This window comes from Bactrocera neohumeralis, chromosome 6, assembly GCF_024586455.1.
Source record: "Bactrocera neohumeralis isolate Rockhampton chromosome 6, APGP_CSIRO_Bneo_wtdbg2-racon-allhic-juicebox.fasta_v2, whole genome shotgun sequence".
NCBI lineage: Eukaryota > Metazoa > Arthropoda > Insecta > Diptera > Tephritidae > Bactrocera > Bactrocera neohumeralis.
In genome coordinates, this window is record NC_065923.1 from 68,536,886 (window position 1) to 68,562,174 (window position 25,289).

General features: G+C 38.8%; 1 protein-coding gene across 2 annotated transcripts in view; it reads left to right on the forward strand.

The window, feature by feature from the left end:
* Positions 1-25,289, forward strand: part of LOC126763780 (frizzled) — a 212,053-nt gene that overhangs the window by 128,657 nt on the left and 58,107 nt on the right. The window lies entirely within an intron of this gene.

Below are 25,289 nucleotides of genomic sequence, written 5' to 3' on the forward strand. Positions count from 1 at the left end.
GACTCGCTGCGGAAAAGGCTTATAAAGCAACTTTCCTACCTAGCAGACTTATGGTTAACATCGGGGGATCGACCCAGCAAAATCAGAAGTTTTTAACAGCGACCACACTAAATGTCTTGCTCTAAAAAAGTGTATCGTAGAGCCGTTCTGAGGTTAGTATCAGCACACCGTACAGTTTCGGGCGAAGCTGTATCAGTAAACGCTGCACACTTCTTCGGCTCCTGAATGGAGACTATTAACAACTGACATACATACTTCAAAACAAGGAAAACGGAAAGAATATAAAGAATTCCATAGAAAAAGTACCACGTCTGAAAAAACGGGACCTGGAAGCAGGTAATGGCATGTATTCTTAACACGAGAAATGTGGAAAGCTACCCTGAAGAAATGCAACGAATCCCTTAGGAGAGTTTTTAGTAGCCTACAAGTAACTGTGATGACATAATGCTGATGCGGAACACATTTTTTCCACCATTTACATTTGATCCGAATCTACCGTTGTCTTATTGAAATGATAGGAAATCTGACGCATTGGTCTCTGTGGGTTGAAAATCCAATTTCGGTACAAGTAATTTATTTTACCTTGACTCGGTACGTTTCATCGAAGACATATTTCATTTCGACGAATTTCTAATAATCTCCTAGAGTAATAACCCGATGAAGAATAATCTCAAAAAAATCTAACTTTATCAGGGGTTTCTAAAGAAGGGGAGACATCGTTTTTCAGTTCCATTGAACTAAAGCTCCAATGTTGTGTTAAGATCTTATTACTTTCGAAATATTAAGATTTGGTATAAAATTTCTCTTAGAGGAGGAGAGGTATAGATATTGGCATATACATAGGTCATAACGCAAGAAATATGTTCGCAAAGTGGCGACGATTCTTTAGAGGAGAGTGTTTAGTGGCCCGCCAATAGCGTATGTCTTTGCAGTGAGAAAACATTTATGATGCGGCAGTAAGGGGTCTGACTTCTTTGGTAGCAAAATTACCTATTGTTTTTTTCGGTTTTATAGTTTGTGTTAACTTAAAAAATGGGGATCTGACTCTCTGCTAGACCTCTTTTGTAGCAAAATGACTTTTTGTCTCTTTCGGCCTAATGGTTTGTGTTAACTTAAAAAATGGTCTGTACTCAGCAATGCTTCCAATTAAGTCTCTGCGGGTTGAAAATTCAATTTCGGTAGAAACAATTTTGGCGGTACCGAGACCAGCATTATCCACACTTTTGAGACTTTTGCTGACTGACTTGTTTTTCTCAATCATCACCTCTATGTAGACCCTGAATTAATACCTAAACATGTTTGTCGTAAAAATTTTTCTCTTCGCTGAGAAACGGGGATTTGTACTCAAAGAAAATTTAACTAAACATTTCGACAGCTGCAAAAGATAACACTTTAGCTGATGCTAAAAAAAAAAAATATTAAAGCTATTATCCCTCGCTGGCCACCCTTTATATAATTTTCGCGCCACACGCTCCATATTGAACGCTGTAAACACTTTTGCATATGAATGTGAGCATTAGCATTAATTGCTTTTGTTGAAACGTGCTTTCTTAAACGCTGTCGCTTAGAAACAGGTTTCATTTATCTCTCCTAGATATAAAAAAATATAAATATTTTGAAAATAAAGTGACTGCTCTAGAAAAATAAAAGTCGAAATTAAACAATTTAACAAAACTTGAAGTGTTTAATTATAAAAACAAGCAATCAGACAGAGTTTTAAGCCGTTTAGCGTCACATTTATTTGAGTAATACGAGCAAACAGCTATTGAGACATAATAGACATATAAAAAGAGACAATAGATGTTTTAAAAAACCAGCTTTGTTAGCCAAGTTATTACTTTATTATTACAGAGATTTGCAGCTGGTTTAGGTTGATGAGCTTTCTATGCTGATTGTCAAGCAATTCGGAAGATTTTGGGAAAGCATATCTGATTATCGTGGCTTTCTTGGTTGATGCTCAAAAGGTAGGAACCTTTCTCCTTGCTTTTTAAATATAATTTGAAGCGTTTTATTGAACTAGTTGCTGACAATCCGACACCAATTTTAAATTCAAAAGTGGTTGCTGAGTGAATTTTGTTTTTTTTTAAACAAAAATTTATGAGCGCGACAAAAGTTAAACGGATTCTTGAAGATACCTTCCAGCTCATCTGCAAGGAATTTCTAACACAATTCAGCTTCGAAAAATTATCCAACAATATTTATTCCAAAATAAAGGTTTGACTTATGATATTTTTTCTTTCCTAAAGCTGAGGTATCCCAATAAAAGTAAAAGACGAACCGAAACAAACGAGCTGAAAGAGCTTATACTAAGACTTACCGATCTAAGCGGAGTTAGAACTCCGAAATATCATCGCTTTGTGGAGTCAAACCACCACCTATTGCAGACAAAGAGCTTGAGTTGCCGCGAGAAACGAGAGTGACCCTTGCGCAGCTTCGTTCTGGACACTGTAGCAGGTTAAACTCTTATTTATTCAGAATATACCCTTCTCTCTTTGGTCCAACCCCTGAAAACTGCACCAGGCCAAGGAAACGCCTACAGTTGGATAACGTCGACGACAACTTCTTTAATCTTTACCATTCTCACGGTAATTAGGTACCCGTTACAACAACAACAGCTGAAAGAGCTTCATATGATATTGATGCAGTGTCCCTGATGCAGTGTCTCTAACTAAGAGCTTAGGTTGTTGCGTTAAAATCTGTCATAAGGCTCGTCCAGCTTCTTATTTTACCTTAATACCTCAAAATTTAGCTCTTCACCATCTTTAAGATGTAAAATGTTAAGTATTCATAAGCGGTTATTTCTGTCAAATAAATCTGATGCGAAAGCATCCACGATGACGTTCAGCGATCAGCAGGCGTTGAGAAAAGTTCTGCGAAGAGTTTTTGGCCTCTTGCGCGTGGGCGAAGGTGAACACCAGATTCGATTATGGTATGAGCTCTTTCGCGAAATGTACATGGAAGGGAAGAAAACAGTTCGGCTCGCAAAATATTCGATTCCGTGCACCTGGTTACCGACGAAGAAAGGCATGATCCTAACTCAAATGGAAGGATCAAATGGATGCAGACATGGCGAAACCTAAAATCTCCATCTGGTGCCGATGTTGCGCAATGCGGGGACGACTGGCGAAAACTTAACGACGTGGCCAAGACCGACACCCGGTTTAGGTCAAACCTGATGGGGATATGAGCAACTTCAAAGACCTTGTTAGTTACCAAGTTTTCTTGTTGAATATTGATTGCCGATATATTTGATGCAGTATCAGAAAGGTTTTTTTGCCCCAAGCCTACGGTTTCTATGACGTCAAACTATAAATAGCTTTTTACGGGAGTTGAGAAAAGGTTTGACTCTTCCGTTTTAGTGCTGACCATGTGATCAGATAGATTATACGTTGGATACTTTTATACATACTGTATACTACAAATATTTGGTCTAACGGCGTGATTTTTGTCCGATGATATTGATGCTATCAGCCTAATAGTAACTGAAATCTTTCGTTCTTCAGACGTGTATTTTTCCATACTCGATTAAAGAAATCTTAAGTTGGAGCAACGATCTATCTAATAATGAAAAGGTTGCAAATGCAGGCTGAGCTAAGTCATACCGTCTTTCCTACACCTTCTTTACTAAAAACAGAAGCTTATATTACTTGGCTTTGGACTCCATGAGTATTTTTTTGTTCAATCTAGTAAAGGTTGGTCTAACGGCGTCGTCGGATTAGATATTGATATCATCAACATTTGCCAGGGGCTATATGCTCTATATGAAAATGAGATCTTTAATTATTCAGTTCTGTATTCTTCCACATTCGATGAGAGAAATCTCAACTTAGCGCATGAATCTATCTAATAATGAAAGGCTTTTTTTGAAAACTCATTTCTGGTTGAAACGTAAAAAGCAAAAAAAACTCAAGCCGTTAGCGCATGAATCTATCTACGCTAATGGAAATTGGACCGTATTTTTTCAAAACTACGGTGAATGGCGAATGATGCTTTTTGTTGCCAAAAATGGAAGAACTGAACTTTTACTTCGTCAACAAGATGGCGCTACATGCCACACAGCTTTTCTCTGGCCATTTTCGAAAACTTCGGAGAACAATTCATTAAAGTCGTAAGTTGACGACGATCCTTTTGTTTTTTGATATTTTCTTCAATTTAATTTTTATATAAGTGCTACTGAAATTATCTTCAAAAAAGATTAGACTCGCAAATTTTATGCTCGATTCGGCTAGTAAAGATTGGTCTAACGGGTTCGATTAGGTGCTCTATATGAAAATGAGGTCTTTAATTATTCAGTTCTGTATTCTTACTCAGTGAGCTATGGAAACTTTCTCTAATTTACTATTTTCCTATATGGATCGAAAAAAATCTTATACAAACTTATCCTCCCATAAACCGCATCAGGAGCTCGTTATGCCAAACCAAAGGTAACAAGTAATTCGTCGTACATCCGCGTCGTTATGCCGCTTGCTAGGCAATCCATAAAACATTCGCTTGCCGACTACGCTTACGAATATGGTAAAATGTAGTTAAAGTCATTTCAATGTCTTGTAACTAAACGAAAAATCCTGTAAGCTTGTCGCGTTGCAACAAGCAGCTTTTCGTTTTGTTAATTCACCCTGTTCTTTTCTGCTTCTTTTCTAGATACGTCTATACTATACATATCCGCTGCTTTTTGGGTTTATTCAAATTTTGACCATATATGCAACATTGTGATGCGCAACTTCGTTACACGGGCGAACACAATCTCTGCGCCCATGTTGCATGCCATGTAACTGGCCACACTTCTGACCGTTGTTTGCTACTCGCATGCGCTCAACGTAGATCAACAGCAGCAACCGACAGACAGACGAACGGACGGACGGACAGTGCTGTAGCTACTTCCATTGCCTGTGTCAAGAAGTTTTGTTTCTTCTAACTTCTTCCTCTATTATTTGTAGTTCCATGCGCTGCAGAGCTCGCTCTCTCTTACCTCCCTCCATTATACATGTGTACATCTCTTTGGCCCCTTTTATGGTTCGCGCTGATACCGTTTGCTCGTGTAATCTTGTCTCGTCTCGTAGCGACATAGGAAATACGCTTCCTTACAAGCCGACCAACTTGAACTACACAGTTTGCTGATCTAATTCTTTGGAAGCAGCCCTAACAGCGTAGCCGTGGTTATATAAATAAATTCTGCGCGCAAAAAAAGAGGCGAAATCAAACTCACAACAAACCATTAAGAGTCACAATCATGGCAGTGAGGCATGAAATCGTGATTTTCTCGTGCACCGTAAAAGTCCATTTCGCCTTCGTTAACTTAGCCAGCTCTAAGATGCATCTAACTATGGCTGGGGTGGCACACTGATTTCTTGTGGCAAACTGATGCAATCAACAGGGGTCATGCTGTTGACAACAACATCGGTCGGTTGTGTTGCTTGTGTGGTGTTGGTGAAAACCCAAAAATAAAACATCTAAATACATTCTTTGTCCTCTTTGATTTCTGCATTCGTCCGCCTCCGCTGTAGTTTAGACACAAACTGCGATTGTACAGTCTAGTGGCATTAGTGGGCGGCTTGTCGCGTTGGTTCTTGTTCTTCGTAGTGCCAGTTGAAATGATGGCAGTCTGATAAGTCCCTGAGTTTGTGCGAGAAATATATTTTCGGCTGATATGCTGCTATTCTCATGGGCTTATAGCCCAAAAATTTTAAATTCTGAGTCCCATTGTAAATAGATGCTATTTCCACGATCTTCGGTATTAATTTTTGAAGTGCTGATATCTTCATCCCGGCAAAAACTCACCTGTGATGTTGTTTACGTCATCGGGTCTGGGTACATTCTGAGGAGGTAGATACACGAGGAATGCCTTTGAGAAGATACTATACTATCTTACTTTAAATATTCAGTCTTCAAAATTGTCATAAGAACCTTAAAGCTATAATAGAATTCTGTAGCAAACGAAGACGTAAGGTAACTATTTTTTCTTATCTTAAAGATTCACTCTTAAAAACTGTCGTGAGGAGCTCCGTACCAAATGAGGACGAAAATAAATATCCATTGCAATTTTACCTGTATGGAAATCCGAACTACAACGAAGGGTTCTATGAATTCACCCTGGAATCGCAAATTTCACTTTAAAACCCTCTCACGATAATCAAAATTGACATATTGTGAGTCTTTCTAACTTGCTCGGCCGAATGATAGCGGTACTAAAGCGCAACCGAAGACCACATTCGCCTCAGCGTCAATTTTTGTGTTCGGGAGAAATGGTTTATGACATATTTGTAAATTGTTGGATGTTAGCGACAGCACACGATGCCATTAGAGGACTGAATACACTTTAAAACGATATCGACTTCATTCAGCCTTCTAATCCCATTGTTTAAGAAGTTCCAAAGATTTTGGAAGCGATACTTGCTGATTCCAGCGAACTGGGGAATAACCTAGAGCTCGGTTTGCAATGGGTTTGACAAACAAAGAGCGTAACAATATCGGAAGAGTCAATTACGAGACATAACCATACTTTTAAACAGATCACAGAATCCAGATATTTATTATGAGTTAGAGGCTCGAGCTTTCAAAACAAGAATAAGTCAAGTACGAGACATCACCATACTTTTGAAGTGGTCACAGATTTTAATTTATTAATCATCAGTTAGATGATTGAGCTCTCAAAGTAAGAGTAAAGTCGAGATAAGCTCAGGACAGAGATCCAAAGGTTTTGAATGCAATACTTAAAGATTGGTTTCCAAAGGGTTTAGCATTAATAGGAGGAACGGTCTCGAGACCTCACCATGCTGTTGGAGTGCTCACAGATCGAGCTCTCAAAGCAAGATTAAAGTGCAGAGAAGCTCAGAAATTCTGAATCTTTATATCTTTGACATTATTTTATATATTATAACTTTTCTAGGCGGTCAAATTCAATTAAGTATGGCGTAAATTCCTTAAAATTCTCTAGATCCTTATCATGCTTTTAGTTTACAGCAACAGGGTTGCAATGACATATCAAAACGACAACGACTTATCAAGCTATCATCAAAACGATGCTTTCGTACAGTTTCTAGCAATTTTTTTCAGCTTCTTCAATTTATTTTGCATTGCAATTTGACCTCAGCGAACGCGTGTCGTGGCGAGCATAGACGAAATTTATGTTCGTGCGCTTACGTTGACGTGTCGTTTGGTCTGATGTGCGCGGGTGGTGGCGGCGCTGTGCTCTTTGCTTTTTGTATTCGCCTAAGCTCAGGCAGTTCTATTACTTGTTTGTGTTTTCCATGTGTTTTTTGTTCTTTTGTTCCGTCATTCGATCTTTCCGTTTCGCCACATTAGCTCTATTGCGGTTCTTGTAACGCTCTTCCCGTTGTTCAGTCGTTTGTTCGGTCGCTTGTAAGCTTCATTTAATTTGCTTTTTTCGCGAGGTCTTCAATATACATATAAATGTACACAGTTGTTGTAATTTGTTGTTGCATTTTTTCAAAGCTGATTGATGCCACTGCCACATTAATCAAGTTATAGTCGTTTTTGTGTTTATTTTTTTGCTGTGTGTTTCGGCTTTCAATGAACTTCGGCCTGTTGCGTTTTGTAATTTGTTGATCTTTTGCGATTTTATCGCTTAATACAATTTCTTTTACAAATTCCGTTCTTCCTCAACGCTGGAAGTTCATTAAAAGCCACGCGATCACACGTAAGCTCTCTCATATTGGCGCATCGATAGCAATGGCTCTGCCGATCGCGACTTGTTTGTGGCTACACCGTTTTGGCTCTAATTTCTGCACTGATCTTGTCTATGCTCTTCCTTTGTATGTATAGTATGTACTCTTCCGCCCGTTGCGTGTTGCGGCACGATCGTTTAATCTGCCACATTTGCGTTCATCTCATGTCCAGATTGAAGGCGGGCTGCTTGAACTACATATAATATATTTAGCTTTATATATGGTACCCATAAGTATATGTATATCTGTTTATATATGGAGCTTAGCATGTTGCCGTCCAAATTTACCGCTTCTGGTTGTACGCAATTAGTTTGCGCTTTATTATGCCGCTGAAAACTTCGCCACTTTGTCGGCATCGCGTCATAAATCGTCGTGATTTTATGGGCAACGTATGTTTGCCGTGCTTGTTCTAGTTCAGCATCCAACGATTTGCCACACACAACCTATCTGTAGCGTCCATTCGAGTCCGTTACGCTCATTTGTCTAGGCTGTAATTTAATTTCCTATGTTAGTCTAGAGTTAAGCCGAGTTTTTGATACCAATTTATGAGTATATTAAACTGAGATTATAACAATTTTGCAAGTTTTATCGATAATTTATGGAACTAATCTTAATAATTCTTTTATTTCTGTTTTCTAATTTCAGGTAAGCATTTGTTGTAGTTTCTGACGACTTATTAAAGTTATGAACTTAGCTTTAAACAGAAGACGTATATACATGTAAATTTTAATTGGAATTCTGAGCTGCTTGGTAGACCATTTCCTGGTAAATATTTATTGAAAATTTGTTATATATGTATTTAGCTTGACTAGAGCTGCTCTAACAAATTTCTTTGGAAACAAATATCATAACATCAAGTTCATTAAACGAAATAGGATAGATGTCTTCGAAAAAAAAACTCCGTAGTCACTTAAATACATTTCTCAAAAGTTTAAAATAATAAAAACCGGAACTATATGTACCATTTAGATAGTAGTTGATGGCACTTTTAGAGCTGTAACCAGATCATCATTAAAATGTAGGTAGGTAGTTAAGTATTGGCTAGTAAAAAATTTATATACCGGTTGAGAACTATAAACGAGCACTGTGCACGAACGAAACTATAAATTTAACAAACATCTCAAGCAGTTCGTCTTTCTTTTTCACTAAAACAGTCACAGCTACGCGTATCTCTACCAGCAAGTAGCCGAAATTGTATAATATTTGAGACCAAGCTTTGTCAAGAAATGTCTAGAGCAAGGCACCAGAAACAATGAAACATATCTTGTGCACTTCTCCCGCATTGGCGAGATTACGCTGTAAGCATCTGGTATGCACACAGTTTAATACACTGGATGTATCGTTAGTGAGGCCACAGAGTCTGTTAAAATTCACGTCAGGCGCAGGCATCCTAAAGGATGACTATTCCTCTTGGACCTAGTAACTGAACTCCATCTGATATCATAAAACACCAAAACTAGTCTATGCGTGGCTTATTGGCCTATCAGACTAATTTGATCTAACCTTACCTTGTCAGGTTTCTAGGCGAACTAGGTAAGGTTAGGTCATGTTTCAAAAATCTGGAGACTGTCGGTGCCAATAGTTTTAGGCCTATCATCTTTTTTGTTCAAATCGTTGTTTTGTACTTTAGAACTGAACACAAGGATCTGGCGTACGCTTAGCATGCGTTGTAAAGCTCTTGTGCTGCTGGAAGATCCTACTGGCTTAGGGTAGAAAGTAAGCGATCTATTGAAGTACTTGCCTTTAGCAAAGTTCATTTTGCAGCATTCGTAGGAGTTCTTACTGGACATTGTCCAATAGCATTCATGCTGTAAAGCAGCAGACATAGACATACCTGACATTGGCCGCCTCAATAAATTTGTGATCGGCTCATAGCGCTTTGTCTATAAGTTCTAAGCACCACAATTGTGAGAACACATTTTTATGATCGACGATTAAACTTCAATCAACTTAACACAACCTATCATGGTTTAATGTTATTTCAGAAAACAAGCTTCTTCACTTAAAAAGCCGTTCGATATATTTCTGTTGACTCAAAATTTGTAGATTTTAAGTTTTTCACTCCTACGATATTTCGAAAGTTTTACAAAGATCATTTCCCAGATCAGCTCCGCTCTAGTTTATATGAATATTTACTTTTGAATTCGAAAATGTCAGAAATTTTTTAAACTTAGTTCTAAAAGCCAAGGAGTTCTTTCAGCACATCTGAATAAATTATAAAGATGTCGCAACACTGACATAAGCATTCGTAAGAACGATATAAATTGTACCACCCCACCCCAGCGTTGAACTTTCTTCTCTACTGACAGAGAAACGGTTCTTTTACAAATGTCTCAAGCAGCTCACGATTTCCGATCTTAGACTAAGTAACCTCAGGGTAGCCAAAGAACAACCGTTTGAAGGCGAGCTAAACTAAGAAGGCGAAACTAGGGTTGTGCGCTGGGTTTGGAACCCGCGACGTAAAAAACTCTACCAATGAAAAGGTAACAACAGCCTCGGATAAGTGATCCCACATTATAGTTGGATCAAATTGATGGAGCTGGCGGGTTTTTAAGGTAGCCGTTATTGTTTGTTCACTCACATACGAGCTCATTATAACGATTCAACTAGAGTGGAGCTGAGCCTATGCCATATTGTCCAGAAGTCAACCTTAAGAAAGCGTTGTAAGATATAATTAAATTGTAGTGAGTTGTCCACAGACATGGACTTTATTGTAGAGTTTTTCAGGTTTCATAGGTAGTTCCATGAAACCTGAAAAACTCTAAAATAAAGTCCATGTCTGTGGACAACTCACTACAATTTAGTTATATCGAATTGAAGCAAGCGAGTTCTTAAGAGAGCCGAGCCGTAGGAATTTACAGTGTTCCCTCACTGCAATCATTTTGTCGATTTAACTCGAGTAAACCTGAACCTATATTATCTGAAAGCTCCTTTATCAGCCGGAAATTGTATGAAAAGTGTATGTCTGCCTTAAAAACAAGAAGCTGATTAACCTTTTTGAAACAAACAACCATAAAAAGACCTGATTGATCTACTCATTGATTGATGCCGGACTACCATAAGAAGCGTTACTTGGCGCGAAGTACTTCGTAATGTAAACAACAGAATTTGCTGCTTATTTTCTTCAAAAAACGCCGACAGCTTATAAATTACTTGCTGTTGCTTAAATCAATCTGCTTCAGCACATATTTTGGTTTTCAGAAGAAAATTCCACAATTATACGCCGTGTAATATTCTTCGCACTTCATTAATAATTACGCGTTTAACCAAAAACAAATACAATTTTAGTACAATTCAAAACCAAATATCCAGCGAAGATCACCGGAACACTTGAAGATCAACATGCAAGCAATGAATTGCTTTGGCTGGCGTCAGCAATGATCCAATTAAAGAAGGTGTGTGTGGTTGCAACAAGAAAATATAACACACATGTTATTTGTTGTACTAGTTCAAAATGTGAGTTGAGGCACTTGTGCTGATGAATGCTACAGCAAACAGTTAGACAAGATCGACAATGATCATTTTGTAGCCAGAACAAGTGATTTTTCTTTCGACTGCATGCAATTAAAGACAACAAAGTGGAAGTGGGGTGAGTAGAGCAGGGCGGTTATGCATAGAATGCAACCGCAAACAACAAGCCAAACATGCAACACAAGATCACACACGTTTTGGTATGCCTTTGCGTGCGCTTGTGCACCAAGTGCCGGTACATTTAGAAGTAGTTGTTTGTTTTCTTTCTAAAACATGTTGTAAGTTGAGTGATCTGTGTTTTTCTATGCCTTCGTCTTTGATTTTTTCCTCTTATTACGTGTTGCGTGTATCGCCGCCTACTGCAAATCAGGGCATTTGATTCGACTTTTTGTCTAGAAATATTTCGAGGTGTGCTGTCAAGATGTGGCTCATCGATTTCCCTGTCGGCTGGCGTCAAGTTTAATTGTTGATAAACAGCTTTGTTGTATGCAACGCCGCTGACGTGTTGAATGTAAAGAATTTGTGGTATGTTTTTGAGCATTGAAATGTTGCAGCTGAGTTGAGAAATATCTTGAGTATTCATATAAGTAGTGTATGTTAATAGAAGCGTTGGCATGAGAGGTGTAATGAACCGAACTAGGTATACTATCATAAAAAGCATGACCTAACCTCAAACGAAGTCTCGAAGACGATCGATTCTTTGGAAATACATTGCTGAAGGCTTTCTGCTACTGAAGATATCTTTTTGTCGAAGACTTCCCATGAACTAATCTTGCCTAAGATATTGGACATCAAGTCTGAGGACCTACATATGTTTACCTAGTATTACCAATTTACAAAATTGCCAAAGTATTGAAAAATTTACAAAAATTTTCGTCAGATATCTCTCCCCAGTTGCTGATAATAACGCTGTTGTCTGAGGTCCAAGAAAGCTAGTAATTACAAGTTGGACTACGCAATGACGTCGATGTACTATTAGGAATCATCGACTATCTCAACACTAACAGTAACCAATTCTGAGGACTATCTTGATGATTTGGAAAAAAGTCTAACAGTAACCAATTATAAGAACGGTCTATCGAAGGTCGTAAAATGTATAAAAACCAAAAATGAGAAGCCCAGGCTCAAAAGTGGCGACGATGTGGGATTAGGGCTCACGACGAAATAGAGCAAGACTAATAGTGACCTCATATTAGGACAGTCTTCCGAACGTCGGTTCAGTAATGTTCGGACGAAACCTTCCTAAGTTTCGACTGTGTTGCCGAAAAACTGATGAAATCAAAAATGAAAAGTCGAGGCCAAAAGATGCAACGATGTGGGAACAAGGCTCAACACGAAATAGATCACTAGCGGTAACCACATCTAAGGACGATCTTTCAAAGGTCGGTGCACTTATGATCGGACTAAACCTTCTTAAGTTCCGAGTGTGCTGCCGAAAAACCGATGAAACAAAAATTAAAAGTCGAGATCTAAAAGAGGCGATGTAGTGGGATCAAGGCTCATCGGAAATAGATCAGAACTAACGGTAACCACATCTAAGGACATTCTTACGAAGGTCGGTTCTGTTATAATCGGACGAAAACTTCCTAAGTTTCGAGTGTGTTGCTGAAAAATTGGTGAAATCAAAAATGAGAAGTCGAGACCCAAAGGATTAAGACTCATCACGAAATAAAATAGTTCAATAACCTAATCTAAGGCAATCTTTCGATGGTTAGTTCCTCTCTCTTACCTCACGGTTCGAATTCATGTGAAATGTAGACTACTGACAATTTAAATAAAGCTTCATTCTGAGAATCAGTTGCTTAATTTTTCGGTGGTTCCCTTCAGAGGAATTCAATTATAAAATCCAGTTACTTTCTAAGTTTCTAAAGCTTTTTGTAGAATTGGTATTTACCATTTCCATTTGTACCACAAAATATCAGCGGTAACCATTATTTAAATTGCCAGAGCAATAACCTCTTTATTTTCTATTCACGTACACCATTTTTACCATTTTCCGAGTGAATAACCAGAAGTTCTCTAGCAAACAGTTTCACTAGCTTATATGCAACCATGCATTGCACAATGTTGCACAAGCGTTCGCTAACTAGCTAACTAAGTACTTTCACATTTAGACCTTCGCAGCCTTTGCCTGCATCTTCACGTGGGCCATTTAGAGTGTCTGCTTCAGTTGCAGCGCGCGAGGCACAGTCACTTTCATTGTCGTGTACTCGCATAGTCTGCGCTATCGTTTGCGACCAAGTCGCCTTAGTTATTTGCCACAATCGCTTTGCTGTGCTTCGCAGCTACTTAAGTGGCATGAAACAAATGTTATTTGCAACAACACCAACAGCTACTCGAAATTGGTGACTCTTTGTGGTGGATCTGCATACATAGTATGCAGGGAAAATATGCGCAATACAAGTTGCATTCATTGTCTTACGAACACAAAATGACCCTCGAAATTGTGACTTTGTGGCGTTGGCATTTTCGCATGGTCTTGTGGCTGAGAAAGTGTGGTAGTGGTCTTAAATTATATATAAGACTGCATTGTTTGCCTCTAGGAAAATCTTTACTCCCTTGATTTTGTTCTCTAAACACTTGAGAAATTGTAGTCGAGCGCCACACATTAGTGAAGCGAATAACTTGGAAATGTAATCCAGCTTTGAGGCTGACTTTTGCCAGCTTATGCTGCTATTAATTTATAATACACCTACCTTTCTAACTTTAACTGGCCTAGTTTTTGTTGGAAGCTCTAGAATTCTTGCCTATCTTCTAAATTTTTCTTGTGGCTACAACACTCATGAAAAATAGATATCGTCGAAGGTCTAAAACGTGGCCCATAATAATATAGGAAGCTTTCTGAACAAGCATCCCCAACACTGTCAATCTGAGGCCTAACAAGAGTATCTAATAATGAGCTTAGATACCACTTTCTAATATGGTTGTATACCTTCTAAATTGTATTATGGAAGAACCTATCAAATTCTAGTAAAAATTTTTCTCCCTTCATACCAAGTAAATCAACCCCTCGACAAATTTAATTGAGGTTTTCGGGTTGCTATGCAATATTTTGGGACTATAAATACATACTCTTCAAAATTAAATTAGAGTAAGTGACAGATGCTTGAAACTTGCTCTATTTCCCGCTTTTTGGAGAGTGTGATAAGAGTTCTTAAAACCAGTACAAAGCTGTTAACTGTCTAGTGCTCTCATGTTTCGCCTTCTCACTTTAGTTCGCCTTCAAACGGATGTTTTTTGGCTACCCAGAGGATATTTGGTCTAAGACTAGAAGTCTTGAACTGCTAGAGCCATATGTAAAATAAACGTCTCTGGCCTCCCCCAAGTGAATCCAGAGAACTTTTCTCAGAGTCCAGAGAACTTTTCTCACTCACGCGTGAACTTCTACACATGGCTCCATCCATGTTAGAAAAGAGAGGAAATTGCTCGATTAAAGTATATTTCATTCTTCTCTGCACTAAGTCAGCTCCATTTGAAGTGGATTCTCTGTTAGCACTGCATTCAGTAAGGTTGTTTCAAGATCTTTTGAATTGGATTGGACTTTCCATTCGACTTTGACTTTCGTAGATACATACGTATCATTCTGATTGAGACTGTTTCCTTATCTGACCTACATCAGGCCGATACTCAAAAGAATATCATTTAAGTTGATTTATTCTACGAAAGATTGAACTATTCCTCTACTTAGTTCGTTGTGATCCAGAAATAATAGATGGATTTTCCCCAATCGTTATGAAAATCGTCATGAAAATATTAAAAGCGCAGTTAGTTTAGACCGAATCAGAAAATTTTATGAAGAAGCCGGGATTTTAAACTGCTGTCTGTAGGATTCGGATACACAGGTATTTTCTTTACTAGTCCAGATATGCGCAACAGGGTTGATTCGCCATAACACATGTGGACATATAGAAAATGTTGCAACTTGTACCATAAGACTCTACCTTGACTTAACTACTGTAGCATATTGGTATAACAAAGGTCATATGCCCAGAGCAAACTGCTTCTTCTTCAGGAATCTGATGACAACTACCTCTGTGAGGCTCCCCTTGATGCAAATACTTGTTTCGGTACAAATATGTGTATGCTACAGTTGATACATATAATATATCCAAGGTACCATCATGGTCATCATCAGGTACATACATATATTCAAGGTACCATTATGCCAACTCTTTAAATAGTACATGCTTTCGGCATACATTGATTGTTCTTTAACGACGAGACAACAATTTTAAAGCTTAAAATTTTCAATTTGCGTCGCTTTTGCTTCAATGAAATGCACCGGTGCAACATATTGTGTTGCAAGTATGTTGAATTCGTAAAGCTTTGCATAACCAATGGACATGCTCTTTGTTTACGCCAAAATATTCTGCGAAATGTTCGTTGATTATTCGCTAGAAAATATTTATTTCGGTTGTTGCAAAAATCGCAGCGATGAGTAAATTCGGTTGCACACACATACACACTTTTGTATTTGCATAGCTTTGAGTTTGAGTTATTTGGAATCTTCTCCGTTGTTGCCACTTTTAATGGCGCACTCATTTAGTTTGTACGTTGCTAAAGATTTATGGCTTGCTATTTTGGGTATCCCGTTTTCTTTTGAAAGATGCCGAATATTTTCGAAGAATGAAATGAAATAAATGTTGCACAATTCTGCAGAAAAATACATTTTCTGTGTAGTGAATTTAATGAGTTAAATGTATGAATAAAACAGCAATGAGTCTCAAGGAAACATTAGCCTCTCCCAAGTAGTGGGGCTTTTAACAGGCCATTGCCCTATTGGCGTCCACGCAGTAAGGTTGGGAATCCTACCGGACGCTGCCTGCCGAAGCTGTATGGAAGAAGATGAGGTGGAAACAACTCAACACTTCCTTCTTGACTGTCCCGTGTTTGGGCTATCAAGACTTCAGCACTTGGTGCACATAGCTTCGGACATCCCACCGAGCTGGGGGGGAGTGGAAATTATCAAAGGACTATACATAGCAGTGCACGTGCGATCTTCTTGATCCGTTTAACCTAACCTCAAAGAAACACATAGGAGCTCACCCAGCTAATTGTTAAGGCAAGCAATTGATGCACTAAATTTTCTTAAGATAGCTCCACATCGAGTCGTCCAAAAGTCCAAACTGAATTCGTTAATAAAACCTTTGTTTAACAATCAAAAACGATTTTACTTTGCACGAGTGAGAAAGTAAACAACTCAACGGAGATCAGTTGGATAGAAACGTGCACTGCTTAGACAAACACAATTATGACTATCCGGTGACCAGGAATGTTCCGGATGGATCAACTCATCAACAGTTTTATGGAAGCAGATTTTTTGATGCACTAGAGGGGTCAGCATAACGATTTCCTCATTTTAGCCTCAATCGACCATAATCTGTTCCGAAAAAATGTACTTTTAAGAAGGCGTTGTAATCAGCTTTGATGACAGAACATTTTTTCGGTACAGAGTATGATCGTTTGAGGCTAAAAAGCTAAAATTTGCCTATAGAAGTCTCTTGAATGAATTTAAGAGTCGAATCCTGCCTCTTTGTTAAACTTCTGAAAGGATTGAGTATTTGACGTTGAGATGTTAAGCTAATATTATACAGTTTTTCTCCTGAGTTAGAGTTTGGTTACAGCACTCTCTTTCTTGGCATATTTTTATGGGATTAATGCCATTATACAGCACATAGATATCGTGCTACTTTAATACGCCATCTTGAAATATTGAAATTAAAACCTGGACAAGTTTGAGTTCGGTCCGATCGGACACTATAGATTGCTGAGTACTAACGCCAAACCATTTTCGTACGGTGTTTCGGCGAGAATGCCACTGATTACTTAGATTAAAATATATTTCAGGGCTAATTAGTGCAAGGGAAATTGCATCAAAATCTTGCAATTGAAACTGCGATTCTTTGTGATACCAATAGGCTTCAAGAGTTGGATCAAGATGCCTCCATTTATCAAAGAAGCATAATTCAACCAATCCGTCCAGTCAAACGGATCGAAGGTATGAGAACCAAGACGAGTTAATTTCAATATAGCTGAAGTTTGAACATCTCGAAAAAGAAAACAATCACATAATTCGGCCCTTTGTGGTTCACCAAACCCTTTGGTAAGGACTAATGAGACCCTCATTTATCAAAAAAGCACAATTCAACCAATCCGTCCAGTCAAATCGGCAGAAGATATGACATCCAAGACGAGTATAACTGAACTTTGAACATGTCGAGAAAGAAATCACAAACTTCTGTCTTTGTGTTACACCAAACCCTTTGATACGGATCAAGAGACCTTATTGATCAAAAAAGCACAATTCAACAAATCTGTCCAGTTCATCCAAGACGTTGTAATCTTAGTATGTTTGAAGTTTATTTGTCTTGGAATGTTTCTAGCAAAACTTCTTGCAGACCACTTTGAAAATCGGCTGGCATCCTTAATGATCAGCTGTACATACGACAACTATTCGCTCAATTTTTGAGATTTCGATCTGAAATTTTGCGCACATATTTTTTTCTTCAAAAAGCTGCTCCTAAGTCGGGACGCGGATATTGGACCACTTTAGCATATAGCTGCCATACAAACTGCAAAATTGGCATCAAGCCTTTGTATGAGAAACGCTTTTATTTGAAGAGGTATCTTCAAGAAATTTGGTATGTCTTGTCACCCAAAGCATTGGTACAACCAAACAAGAAATTGTTCGAATCGGATGCCTATATCATATGGCTGCCATACGAACTGAACGACTGAAATAAAATGCTTGCAGGGGAAACTTTCTCATTTGACAAGATATCTTCACGAAATTGTACATGGGTTATTGTCTGAGCAATGAGAAAATTCCGAAGAAATTTTTGATCGGACCACTTTAGCATACATCTGCCATATAAACTGAACGATTGAAGTCAAGTTCTTGCCAAGTCTTGCTTCAAGTCTTTTACGCCATTTACAAGCAAATAATCTCCTTAAAACGCTGCATTAATCACATGCAACAGCAACAACAATGACAAACATTTTAAAACCACACATATCATAACTTGCCGACCATTAAAAGCGCGCGCTATGGCGGCTTGTTGCTAATGTTTAATTCGCATGTTGCATGTAAATCATAATCAGTGGCACTAAGAGGCAACGGAAACCAGCAACAATTGAAGATGCCGACAGCGTAGGGAAACAAAGCATACAAACAACAATAAAAGCGCTTTTAAATACAAACATAAATAACAATAATAAATGACGGCAATACAATCGAGAGCGAAATGTGGCAAGCAAAAGTGTTGCACGCGTGCGCCGGAGGCATCAACAGTGCAACGCGCATAGCACGTACTGCTTTCCTTAGTGGCAAATTGCGCGCGAAATCAGCGGCAGTGCAGCGCATGTTGTGCTTGCTGCTGGTTTAAACTTATTTTTAATATTTGAGATTTTTTATGAGTCGCCGGCGCTGGCAACAATAACGATTTACAGCTGTCAGTTTGCGTGGCATAATAATAATAACAACAATAATATTTTTTCAAGCAACGCAAAGGCAACAATGCATTAAAGCAATAAAAAAGCAACAACAATGTTGCAACAATCTTGCAACAATGGTGTTGCAACAATGCCGTTGCAATGAAAGTGAGCTGAGAAAATGTTAAAGGGAAATGCTGCCGCTGATGATGATGAATTTCATTTTAAATTCAAGAAAATGTGCGTGTTGCTGTTGCAACATGACTGGCGCATAGCACATACCAAAAGCTGCGAAAATTCGTGTTTACTTCATTTTAAAATATTTATTTAATGCAATTACTTTGTTTTCGTGCGCAAGTGTGTTGCAACTGCACCCATACGCGCATACATGCAACATTATAGCATACATTTCATGGTATTATTTGTGCAACACATGCATGTTACTGCTACAACACTTGGCATTTATGCTTGCCACGTTGCTGTGTGGCATATGCGTGGGTAAATGCCGCTGCCGCAGCAACTAGTCAGTCAACTAACCTTTGCTGCACTCAACACACCGCACCAAGCAATCAGCCAACCCTCACATCCTTCATGGATACATCATTGACATGCAACATGCGCTTTTTCTTCTAATGTTGCACCTCTCATTCATGCCACTGCAATCGTTGTGTCATTGACTCAGCCGTTTTCGCTTTTATTTTAATTGCAACATGCAACAATATGACGCGCGAAAATGATATATGCGCAAAGCTAAGCAGACAGCTAAATGCAACACTCAAACACTCAGGTGCTGAGGCGCTTTTGAACAATCGCTTTAATGTTGAGTTCAGCGATTTTGTTTTGCCTCGGGCCTTACGTGGGCCGCTTTGGCTCGACACCAATCTAACGTGATGTGTTATGCCATTGCGCGGCACAATCAAATTCGCCGCTTGCATGCAAGTTGCCGGGTGCATTCGCTTCAATAATTGCGCATCGCTGATTTATTTAAATTGCAATCGCCGATAAATCACAAAATAAACGTTCACGTTGCATGCGATGTTTCGAGGGAAGCGCTTGGTTTAGAGATTGGCTAGATGTTGTGTAGATTTTATGAATTTAATGTGAAAATGTTTAATATTTGTGACAGGTAAGCTTATTTCAACGCCTCAGAAATAAAAAAGAAAAAATATTAAAACTTTTTTCATGGAAAAATTTAATTTTTATTGCACAGTTTGTATAGCAGCTATATGCTATAGTGGCACGATCTGAATGATTTCTTGGAGAATTATAGCTTTGCTTTAAACAATAATCCGTGCCTAGTTTCGAGAAGATATCTTGACATATAAAAAAGTTTTCCATACAAGGCCTAGATTTTGATTGATCAGTTTGTATGGCAGCTAACTGCTATATTCACAAACTGGACGAAGTAGTACAGGCTTGACCTTAATATTGCAGTCTATGGCGTAATAAGATTCCGACTGTCAATAGCCATAACATTTTAGGTGCGACGCTCGACAGCCTGTGCTCCTTCGCTGCTCATACGACCGCGATTATTGCCAAAGTACAGAGCCGTAACAAGGTCCTCAAGTCGGTAGCTGGTAGCACATGGAAAAAAAAACAAATAAAGGTTATTGGCAACATAAAAGGTAAACGGCCGGCCGCTCCTTAACTGCGCCGCATCAATATGGACACCTGGTTGCAGCAAAACCCAGGCGAAAAAGCTTCAGACATATCAGAATATTACATTCCAAACTATTCCGACATGCCTCTTGATATTTCCTATCGAACATCTTTGCAGTGAGGCCTGCATGCTCCCAGCTATGGATCATAATGAACTCCTCCCCAAGCAGTTTTTGCGCTTGAAGCAAAACTACCTCCTAAGAACATCAAGAGGTCCTTCCTCAACTAGGTCGACAACATAAGACCAGACCCCAACCAGACTTCGGTTGCAACTAACTTCAGACATGCACTGACTGTCATTCACAGTGTAGCCATAAACACCTTCACCGACTTGCTCTCAGTGAACCACCACCCATTACAGGCGAAGCGGTCGAGTTGAGAATCGAGAATGACACTTGCGAAGCTTCGTTCTGGATACAGAAGCAGATTAAACTCCGACTTATTCAGAATCTACCCCGACATGACTCTAACCTCCTCTTTGAATGCCCGGCAGGCTAACCATACACATCTGACACCACTCTCGCTACGGTCCGATCCCTTTGAAACTGCACGTTTCCTGAGCCTACCGTTGGATGACCTCGATGACAACTTAACTGAACCTTACCACCCTAACGGGGTCTAGATAACCGTTAAAACAAGAACATTATAAGCCATGCAAAATTTCTTGCATATCCAGAACTTGTATATCGGGAGATTGATCACCTTCTTAATCTGGTAAGGTTGTAACCAGTTATTAGCAACTTAGCCTGAAACATATCTTGGAGTTGTTGCCCTTACTTCTCTTTGCCTGCTCTTTCCTCCTTGCCGAACAGCTCCTTTACGGTATTGATACCAACCGCAAAACAAAGCTCCAGTCCTACAGTTCTAGTGGTAACTGTAGAGCAGGAAAGCTCGCCAGTCAGTTCATTCCCGCCTAAACCCCTTTTTTTAATCTTGTAAGCTGAGATCACTTTAAGTGCAGCTCGAATATAGCTGAATATAGCGATACTTTCATTGCGATAGTTGCGTTGAAGGTTCATCTCTACACACCAACTTATAGCAAAGACTTCTGCTTGGAAAATGCTCGAAAAACGTCCCATAGGTATGAAGAGTTTGGTCTTTCCGACGTTTTCGAGCCGTTGGTATACCACATAAAGGATATCACTTAATTGCACTGTCCCTTAGCAGTAGGTTAAGCGTGGATTCATTCCATTCAGCCGTACCGCTAAGGGTAACTTTAAACTTCGGTTTTAAGTTTATGTTTTTGATAATGCTGTTCCTTGGGAGAAAGGCAGTAGTGTTTCATCACTTAGGGCCTTCATTTTTTGGTACGAGATTACCTTTCTTCATTTTTTTTCATTTAAAGATTGTATGTTTGGCTGTTTGATTGATTACTAAGTGAAGCGATATGAAGCATTGCACCCGATGCAGGCTAGGGTTTGAAGTTCCGATAGTTGCAGTCCTACCGAAGTATGCGATGCTTTCGAAGCCCAAGCTATCGCTCTATACGCAACAATCGGTCCCACGATCATGATTTCATATGATATAGTTCATGACTCATTTGAGAATCTTTGGCTTGCAGCCCAGTATTTCCCGGCAAGTTGATTTCACGTCATGAGCCTTGCCGTGGTTAGATACACATGCTGCTTTCACCGAAGAACTAAACAGATATGATCTTGTATTGTTTAAAACATCCAAGGATGCTCTTAAGTTTTTGTTTTGGCGGCAGAAAAGATTCCACAATTAACTTTTAGAAATGTTGTCGAGTTAACAATTCTTAGTAGTATAAAAATACCGGTTAGTTCCGGTTATGTCGAACCGACTAATGTAAAAATGCGCAATTTGCCTTCAAGCATACTACTTCTAAAACTCTTTCTAGAGCATACCGAAGATCAAATCTAGATCTCAAATAATTTACCTCGTTTTCTCGCTGCAGTGCCATCCGACTTAATCTTACGATATATCGCCTATTCAAAGCCAACTAATTTGGGTCAGTTTGAGTTTAACCCTTGACCATGGTTTAGTGTTGAATGATATTTTGGTTGCTCCATACCAGCCAGTTACATAACAGGTTAGGTAGGCACCATCTATGAGTTCACTATGTCGTCTACCGTCGCAGCTGACATTCAAAAGGTCCAAATAGTAGGTAGATCCTCTCTTTTCTACCGACGTTTTTCTTATACCTCACGAACTCTCAATTTCCTTGTATTTCTCAACATGTGGCTTAATAATGCTATATATGAACTCCATCTTCGAATGTTTCCGTTGTATGTAACGATTATTTAACTGCTAGAATAAATTCTAAATTCGTCGTATAGCCTGTTCGCCATTTAAAGCTCATTTGATCGCTCTAAAGTTTAATATTAATTCTTCATTGCATTCCTAACCTCCCTCTTCTAAACCTATCTAAAAGTTCAGTATATTGACTACCGTCGTAACTTGAAAGATCCGAGTTTCAAATGTTTTTTCATACCTCGCAAACTCTCAGTTTCAGTTTTCTCAACACTAGAATCCTTCCATTTGAACAGTTAAAATATATTCTTAGTCTTTTAGACTCGTCATGCAGCTTTTTCTCCATTTAAAGCTAATTTTTTCGCACCCAGGTTACGTTTTTTCAGTTCAGTAGCCATATTCTTTCCTTTGTAGTACTCCTAAAGCGCCATTTCTTGTAGTCACATACTTTAAGGTACTTACCTACAAGCTTCCTCTTCTAAACCCTAACATTTCCGCATGTCAATTGCCACCGAATGTGCGAAGTATTCAGCAAACCCTAATCGGCAGCTCATAAATATGCGCAAATGCAACTCATAACTGCTTTCATCAGCATCCATTAAGCGCTCCAAACGTGCAAGAAACTTGGTACGTACTAGTTGCTTTTACTCATCTTATCTGTCTTCTTTGGTTTTGTTGTTATTTGATTAATGACTGTCGCGATTACGAAAACAATGAAAGCCAATTAAAGCCGCGGATGTGGCAGATACACGTGCATTCAACACGAGGATTATGTTGTATATGTAAACGTGTAGGTATCTACCTTCAGCAGTTTAGAATCTAAGCGCATTAATGGCTGCGAATCGAACGTGTCTGCAGAGCTTTGCTTGACTGGCAAACTTTCGGCGAACGTAATAAATTCATGCTTTGCTTTATTGGTTCTCAGCTGCCAAAGTTATCCGCCATCACGCGCAACAACAACTATACAAACTAAACTCAGCAACAGCCAAAAATAACAACAGCAACAAGCTTACGACGGTAACAACAAGCCATTGGGAAGATTGTAGACATATGTATATGTATGTGTGCGTGTGTCGGATAATAGATTTTCGGGAATTCGCCTTAATCCATTGTAGAAATCTGCCAAAAAGCATTTGAAAATCACAGCGATGCTGAAAAATCGCAGACATTTAGCATTTCCGGGAGTGAGTAGTAGCAGCTATTGTCTTGCGTATTTACCGCTTAGTCTACGGTATCTACAAATAGTTGTTTGTATGTATGTTTGATGGTCTCCTCCAACATTCATAAAATCCACTTTTGCTTCTTTTGGCGCAAAAACCTTGAAATTCGTCTTTGTTGGCGCCGCCTTGGATTATCCACGTTTGAGTACAAGCCGTTTATAAAAAGTTGGTATGCGGTTGGAGAAGCTTAAGGCTTTTGAAAATTGAAATGACGAAATGCAGATACAGACAATGTCTTTTTATTTGCCGTAAAGATCTATGATAGAAACAACTCGTGGAAGACAAAATGATATCGTGAAATTGATTGCTCCAACACACAAGGAGCTGGCGGTGAGCTCTGTACAGATCTATGCAGATGAGTTAAAGCTCTTATGATGATTGTTTTTGGAGGAATGCTTCGCTTGGCTCTTTGCATTGAGAGAAATTCAGGAGTTCGTGGGATTTTCTTGTTAGTTTGATGATGTCATTTAAATTATTTTTAATGGGGGTCTTGTTAGGTCGGTGTGAAATATTGTAATTGGACTCTAGAATATAAGACAAAATGGGAACATTACTTCACAGCTTATCCGTGCCGCAATTTAAAAAGTCGAAACCTCGATTTCTGATTGACAAGACCTATAAATTATTAATTATGACTGTCTTCAGTATCTCAATGCAATTCGTAGTTTGAAATGAAGTATACAAGCTAGGCTCTTCCTAGTGGGGAAGCAATGAAAACACAGCTAACTATACGATCCCAGATCTAGACACATCTAGGCACTTTTTTCTCCATTCTTCAGCTTTCACCAGACTAATCATATATAAGACATATCGGTTGTCACACTTTTATGTACTCGGCGAATTGGCTGAAATTTACATTAGCCGCCTCAGAAAATTTGTGACAGGCTCTAATCGTTTTGACGATATGCGACGGTCCTTTTGATCCACTCCTAGGAGTTCTGGATATCACAACGGCAAGCGGCTCTAGCTGTCAAAATGAAAATCTTCCTGGCTTCACGAGAAATCAGCTTATTTACCGAACCTTAACCGTTGGATTCCAAAACTTAACCGAACTTTTTTAAAGAGACTCATGTCAGACGTATTTTGTACTATATAATTCATTATGTGAAAGCTTCATCCAAACTCTGCAGATAGGGAAAAGCTCACGACAACACTGATCTTCAAGTTCTTGTATGGAAAACTTGTTTATTTGTCGATGTATCTTTACGAAATTTGGCAGAGATTATTATCCACAACATCCCTATAATCCCCGAAGAAATTATTCAGATCGCACTACTATAGACTATAGCTGCCATATAAACTCAAGTCCTTTATTTGTCAATGAATCTTCACGAAATTTTTCAGAGACTATAATTCAAAGCATTGCTACAATTTTCGAAGAAATTTTTTTAGATCAGACAACTATAGCTGCCATACAAATTGACCAATCCAAATCGGTGTAAAGACCTTATTATACCCTTGATTGCTATAAAAGGAGCTTTTAAACTTAAGGCCTGAGTTTAGGTTCCCACATTTTATAAATGTCTAAGAATATAAGGCATTAAAAAAGGCTTGCAAAACTTGCCACACAGCTCGACTCGTAGCATAACTCCACTTAAATTCAATTGACTGC